Source organism: Varroa destructor, unplaced genomic scaffold, assembly GCF_002443255.2.
Source record: "Varroa destructor unplaced genomic scaffold, Vdes_3.0 BEIS01000002.1, whole genome shotgun sequence".
NCBI classification, from domain to species: Eukaryota; Metazoa; Arthropoda; class Arachnida; order Mesostigmata; family Varroidae; genus Varroa; species Varroa destructor.
In genome coordinates, this window is record NW_019211455.1 from 37,820,902 (window position 1) to 37,828,094 (window position 7,193).

The 7,193-nt window shown below is 42.0% G+C and overlaps 1 protein-coding gene across 2 annotated transcripts in view; it reads right to left on the bottom strand.

The window, feature by feature from the left end:
- LOC111245611 (protein CBFA2T2-like) overlaps window positions 1-6,624 on the bottom strand; it is a 30,651-nt gene extending 24,027 nt beyond the window's left edge. Inside the window, exon 1 of one of the 2 annotated variants that reach the window (XM_022794203.2) lies at window positions 5,652-6,624. The gene's annotated coding sequence lies outside the window, so the exon portion shown is untranslated. The remainder of the gene's footprint in view (window positions 1-5,651) is intronic. The other variant, XM_022794202.2, reaches the window with a different exon arrangement.
- Between the last annotated feature and the right edge of the window lie 569 nt (window positions 6,625-7,193).

Consider the following 7,193-nt stretch of genomic DNA (forward strand, 5'->3'; position numbering starts at 1 on the left):
GGAAATGATCAAGGGAGTCTCCCTTAATGCGCAACACGTGGTCGAGCTAAAACGTGGACGAGAGACTCGCCGATCGGATATTTAATTGTCACAACTAATGGTAAGCTTGAATTCTGTGTAAACCCTCTAGCTAAAAGCACGCAAAATTTCCATTTTGCTATAGGACATTGAAATTAGCTGGCCAAGTCCGCGGCCTTACTATTGTAAACTACTTTTCATAATGAACGTTCCTAATCTTGTTCATTTAATACCCGTTGGCTTATAAAGAAGTATATTAACTGGGTATACTCGAGCTAGGTGACTACGGGACCGACTTAATGTAGACCATAGTTGAAACCATAGTTCATAAAATACTAGCAAACATGATTTTCTCGTGTGAAAAGAGCGTTTCGTTAGAGCTGACACGTGCCAGTCGGCTAAGATTTATATATATATATATATATATAAATCTTCGCCGATATATATAGATAACTTTATTCGAGCCCATAAACTTGAGCAATATTATGCCTATGCTAAGTGGATTTATCTGTCGAAAATCTTATAACCTTATTACCTTCGGGAGCCGCTGTGCAGGTTCCATGCAACATACAGATCGGCAATTGAGCATTTGCATGAAGTGTGAATGATACAAATCTTGTTATTGACAAACAAATAGAATGTTTGTCGTAAAATGAAAAAAACATTTAGAACTCGACGCAGCCAAAAGGCGCACGACAGGAGTGCACGCAGACCGATGTAGTACAAAACGTGTATGCATACGGTGCACGTTTCGGCTAAGTGTGGCGAAGTCTAACTGTTCCGAACAAATGAATCGTTGAATTTCCAAAGGGAGCGTGAAGTAGAGGTGAGATCGTGGCTGATTAACTAAACAAGCGTTTTCTCTCCGTCTTGCAGGTGGAATCATGGCCTGCTCCAGTTTCATTTTACCGATTACTAAGATATATGTCTAGTTTGAAAAATTCCCGTGTAGTAGCACTGGTAGTACTGGCTGGCTTGGTGGGAACTGTAGTCACCTCTATCCAGCCTGTAACATCCGATTAGTGATTGAGAGGTCGCCATGGTCGTTTGATCCTCCTGCCGGACAAAGTTGATTGCGTTATCCGATAGACTTTATCCCCATAACGAAGCTAAATTGACAGGGTTGCTCGTTATGAATCATTACTACGACGGTAGAAAATGGCGGAAAACATAGCAAGCTTTATATCAAACCTGTCTACCTGATTTGATGATTTTCAGTTTAAAACCGACTGCATCACTTAGGCTAGTTTTTAATTCAAATAAACTTTATTCGAACTGGCCCAAGGCCTCTGAGCCTTAGGCCGGTTCGAAAAAACCGAGCCCAATTACTAATCAAATGGCAGTCTTGTGTAATATATAGGAACAGTGAAATTAGCGTTGACATCAAGTTATTGTGAGCAACGTCTAATAAATATTAAGAACTATGAGCGGGTAACGGGTTTTATACGGTGTACGTTGATAACTCTGAGAATTTATTATATATTTTCTGTGCTACATGCATTGAGCTAGCAGTGTTCTATGGTCATTCGTCGGACTGGTAGCTTGAATCGCCGTGGATGTGTACATTGATTTGTGTGTCGAACAACAAACTTAGAGCGTATGTACTATAGAAAAGAGTTAGTGCCCGAACAGAGCGAACACAATCCGAGTGACCGTTGATACCATATTTAGATGCTGAGGAAAAACCACCATGTGTACGTAGTTGTCAGAAGATTGAAGAAAAGATCGATAAATGTACACATTGGAAGAAACCCTAATTTAGGGGAGATTAGATAGCATAACATTTAAGGAGCCGACAAGTTCATTCTCTAAACATTGCGCCAAGACATACTCCAGATGAGTTCAATTGAACCACTGTCCGATCGGTGTTGACTGAGGTGTCTGCTATGTTAATGGAACATTGAAAAGTTTTAAGGATGTCCTAAGGATGTAAGTTCCTCCTCAAGGTGGCAGATGTCTGCATTGAAAGGCAATTCGCCAGTTTGCCTTATAAAAATTAGGTCGTCAGCAGAATAAACGGAACGCAACCTGTTACTCACTGATGAGGAGCACTACATTACATTAAGGACAATTATAAGTGAGCGTAAAACTGAACTTTGTGAAATCATACACGGTTTAATAAATAGTTATTCTAAACCGTACTTTCAGTAGTGTGGTTACAGATCGGTTAGTCACGCAAGAGGTGACCTGACGATAATAAACTACAGGAAAAACGCTACAATAGGAAATATGTATTAAGACATCGTGGAAAATGGTGTTAAATAAGTCACAAGGCAAAGTATTTGAGCTTCAAGGTGGCACCTGACACATTTTTCAAAGGCCTAAGACATGTTAAGCTATAATAATAATAATAAAAAGTAATAGGTGAGGAACTAAAAGCAAATCCATTAGAGGCGGGGGCGTCCAGACATGGGATTGTGCTGGTAGTGGTAGTGATGACGGATACGAATCTAGCCAAATTTCAATATCACTTTCCGAAAAAAAGACACGCAAATAACTCATCTAGTTACTAGCTTTCCCAAGTCATCATGTCCGATTCCTTAGTTCATGATGAATAGATCTGTTTAATACGACCGCAGAATACGTTAATGAGCCAACACAGCAATTTAGTATCAGTACAAATCATTATGACCCCCACTGGTAGCAATCCAAGCCGACATCTAATTTTTAATACATTGCACTATGTTTTTGATTGGTTTTGTTAGAACAAATATATTTTTTCTTAACTTGTGCAAAGTGCACCTAGAAAGACGCAGCGGTGCTTAGAAAATTTCGGACATGAGCCGTTTACAACGGATAATATTTTTTACTTATCAGTTAAAATCACTTGTACCAAGACTTCTCGGATTGGCGTCAGAGGGTAACTGTCCGAGAACGAATAACCTGATGTAGAAGATAACAGGTCAGAGGGAATATTAGATTGTATGTCTGCTAAGACGATCTCAACCACTGGCGCACCAAGCGACAAAAATATATACGCTATATACGACTCTTCTCTGCTTATTTTATTAATCACAGCCGGCGTTTGGATGTTTGGAGAAGAGGCATAATAATGGGTAGTCTGAAGATTGCTTGTCTGCAATTGGTGAATTTTGTTTGTGGCACCCAGGACAATCGTGGGCGCTTGATAATAACAGTAACCGTCCCATCGATGTATAAGGTCAAGTAGCTTCGAACAACAATGCAGCCAATAGATCATCGCTTCCAGCATCACTCTCTAAAATAAAAAGAGAATTCATGGATCGTCGTGGAGGGCACGAGTTATCGTACAGCGTTAAAATTCGTATAAAAACAGTAGTAGCATGATCTTGTAGAATAGTCTTCCAACTTCAATCTAACCGTCTGCCTGTGACTGGGCTAATTGTTCATATTTCCCCCTGGCTATAATGTGACGGATATTAATATAAGCGTACAGGGTACGGTAATACTATAGAGCATGCATATTTGGCAATGTACATGCAGTCAACTTCGTAGCAGGAAAACGAATCGTGTCTCACTACAGGTAAAGAAAACTTACCTCGCGGTGCATGCGCATTGCGTTTATTAGAGGCAGACGTACTTATCTGCACTTAGCGACTGACCTCTCGCCATCCGCTGGTTGCCTGTCTGAGCTTGTACATAGTATGAATTTAAAATTTTTACATTCATTCCAATGCTACATATGTCACAAGAACTTTGATGTCTGAAAGCGTCTAAACACATAGTTGCTTATTAGTTAATAACACTCTCTTAGGCTTCACCGAATAGAGTATAACAAACTTGTTCAGGAATAATCATCATCATTACCAATAAGAACCAGTAATTCAAGGGAGTGGGCTCCCTGCAGGAGCACTTCGATAATAAACTTCATGTTCTTAAATCGAAAAATTTCACAGAATCATTGTTCTAGCCATCAATGTGTGACTTGCGGTAGCAAAGAAACTAGAAAATAGTAAACATTAGGCCATGAATAAGGCGTAAATCGACAATTCCAATTTATTCCACTTGATTCTAATTCATCAACTACCGCAGTTTTTTTCCTCTACAGACGCATTGATGATGAAGAAAAAAAGGCCTCATCAAGCTATGCTTTCATCCCACATCAGTTATTGTTTATTTCATTTATTTGTCTATAAAATATCGTAATACTTATAAAAACGACTGTTTTTTAAATATCGTATTGTGCTCATGTAAAAATGCAAGGACTTCCTTTACGCATAATTTGCATGTTTTTTTTTTATTGTAGACCTATCAGGAAAGGTGGGTGCGTATATCGTCTTTTTAACGTTTCCGCATAAAATTTACCGCATAAATGATGATACAAAAAAACAGACGTTTGCATATTGGGAAGCAACTACTATGGACTATCTAACGGATATGGGCCAGAATTTCGGTCATTCCGTCGTAAATCTCGTAATCGCAAAGTCCGTATAGAGTTTGATTTCGTTCGATACTTGTTTCCTATACGGTACAATTACGGTAATCTTGTTTCAGCCTCAATATACGTGCACTAGCTTCCACATGAGAAAATGAATGTTCTCTTTTTTCTTTTTTCCCTATTGATCTGGGGATCAGGAAAGTTGTTAATTTTCCGGTGAATTCGGGTTCAACTAAAAAACACCCTGTTTCATTTTCATGCAGCAGCTAAGTAAAACTAGGCGCATCTGTACCAACATGGATCAGACAAGGATCGGGACATGGTCGGGGTTTAATAAAGAAGCGTAGTAATAACGAACAGGGATACAGAAAATCGAACGGCTGCAAAGTGGCGTTTATTGTGACAAACAACGTAATTAAACACTGCCAAATTGGCCGTGGTAGCCTTTTTTTCGCGTTGCAATATATACGTAAACCCGATTCTCTATTGCTTCAGTGGGGCAATTCATCAGGGATATTCTATCAACACACTAATCGATCATTCTGTTAGCAAGCATTTTTGCTGTGTAAATAATTAAAAATATTATTTATAACAGGATATTTGCCTGTTCAAAACCGTGTAAAAATTCAGTCTAACCGATGCGTTTTAGGACACGAAATAAAGTTGAAAATATACTCACTAGAGGGACAGGGCCTGTCGAAAACTTATATCACTAGAACATTACAATGTGTAAATAGCTACGGCATCAGACACTGCCGTCGTTGACATGCATCACACAATACAAAACTAAAAATGACTAGGTTCCCCCCAAGTAATAAACGGAACCCGATATATACAACGCCTGCGCTATTCCTCTACTGTACGAGTTAGCATTGCGACTAGATTCTCCGGTGATCAAAAGATCAATTTTTAAACATACGAAAAATGGCAGCTTTGGCCCAATGTTTCATCAGTCTGGGGTACTGCACTTTTCCCTCTTTTCCTTGATAACTCTTTTAAGCTGATATCTTTCAGCTGTTTTCGCACTTTTTGGTACACCATAATCATCTTCTGTCAGGGCTATCTGACAACGTTAATCCGTGACGCAATTTTTTCACCCCCTTTGATTTTTGTTATTATTATCACTTTGTACTCAATAAATAACGACTTTTGATCCGTAGTTAGAATAGCGCTTACCGCTCGGTGTTGCGAGATTCTCAACTGCACTGAAACATGTTTCAATCGAATCTTACATGCTGCTTCTATTATGGAAAAAAAAAACAACAAGTGAGCTCACCTTTCAGTCAGATCTGGTTTGTTCTTCAGAACTAATGGCGTTGTAACCTGTGTTTCCGGATTTTAGTCCAACGGCCTACGGGATGCACTAACTAGTGTGCTAGTTGGATTCACTCTTTCAGTTGTGCCATATACGTTTTTCTGTTTCGTTACTGTACTAGGCGGTTTTTTTCACGGATTAGCGCGTTTTGCTACATGTCGTAACAATCCTGTTCTTCCTGTTACAGCTACCGCCTGTATGTGAGCATCGTGAACTCGTAGGTGTGCAGCAAACTTCCGGCCGTTGTCTGGTAGAACGTCAGCAGGCAGTTGCGTTCACTTTAGGCCGCCTGCTCTGGGCCGGTTTCCTCGACGGTCTACTACACTCGGGACACGTTCTTTTCCTTCTATGGAGTTTTCTGGCGCCGCACACTGCGTGTGACAGCCAAGGAATTGAAGAACAGCTGGTTGCGATGTGCCGCTTGGCTCTTGGAGAGGGTGCGCACAGCGACGACTCACTTACGGAGAGAGTGTCAGGACTACCCTCCTCCTTCCCCTTTTCCACCTCCACTCTTAAGCCATAGCGCAACTCGACGAGACGGCTGCCTCTAGTCCACTCAATGCTGCGGGGAGTGAGGAACAGCTCCGTGTACCATCGCCACGAATAGAGGCTGCTGCTGCTGCTGCTACTCAGGCGAAGCAACGCTCCAGCGGGAACCCCAAAAGTGTCGATCACCATTAAGCAAGAAGCCTTCACAGACAAGCGGGACTGGCATATGCTTGCTAACCAGTTGGTTGTCCAAGATATCCAGCATATTTGATGCTGTACAGGTGTCGAGTCAAGAGGGATGGCCTATAAGGTATAGATCGGCAGGCTCGCGCGAATACATGTCCGGACGAAGGCTGGCTGCTCGGCTAGCTTAGGGCTTGTAGCTGCGGGTAGACGGGGAGTGGGAGCGGTGATACGTCCGATTCTCCATTGGAAACGGGGGTCTACTGTTGTTGTAAGGGGAACAGCAGCTAGTGGCAGTCACCAACAGACGCGCGGCAAACGGTGACAGCCGTAAAGGGCCGACACGTGCAGTGCCAGCCGATTGTGTGGCCAGACACATCAGAATGTGGGGGAAACACAGAGAGAGAGGGAGAGAGAAAGAAAGGGAGAGAGAGGGCGAAGGGCTACGATGTGGGCGGTAATGGTGTTTGTGGCACACTCTAAGGGAACAAGCGGGGGCAGCGCCGGAAGGCTGAAGGGTGAGAGGCTTTAGCCAACGGCAAAGCGAGGGATGGCATCTAGATCAGATGGGGGTCACGCAGGTCTTAGCTTCCACCAACATCTAGCCACTCAAACAACTAAACCCTCACAAATCCCACTCAAAGACGATGAAGAACCCTATGTGCCGATGGGAGATCACCGATCTCACTTGCACCAATAGCAGCGATAGATGACCGACAACCGGCTTACTAAGATGGGCGGCAAATTCCGACTAACCCAAAAGAAATCGACGCTCTCTCTCACTTTCTATGTTGCAGCACAGCAAACAGGCTGTTTGCGGAACTATAGAGT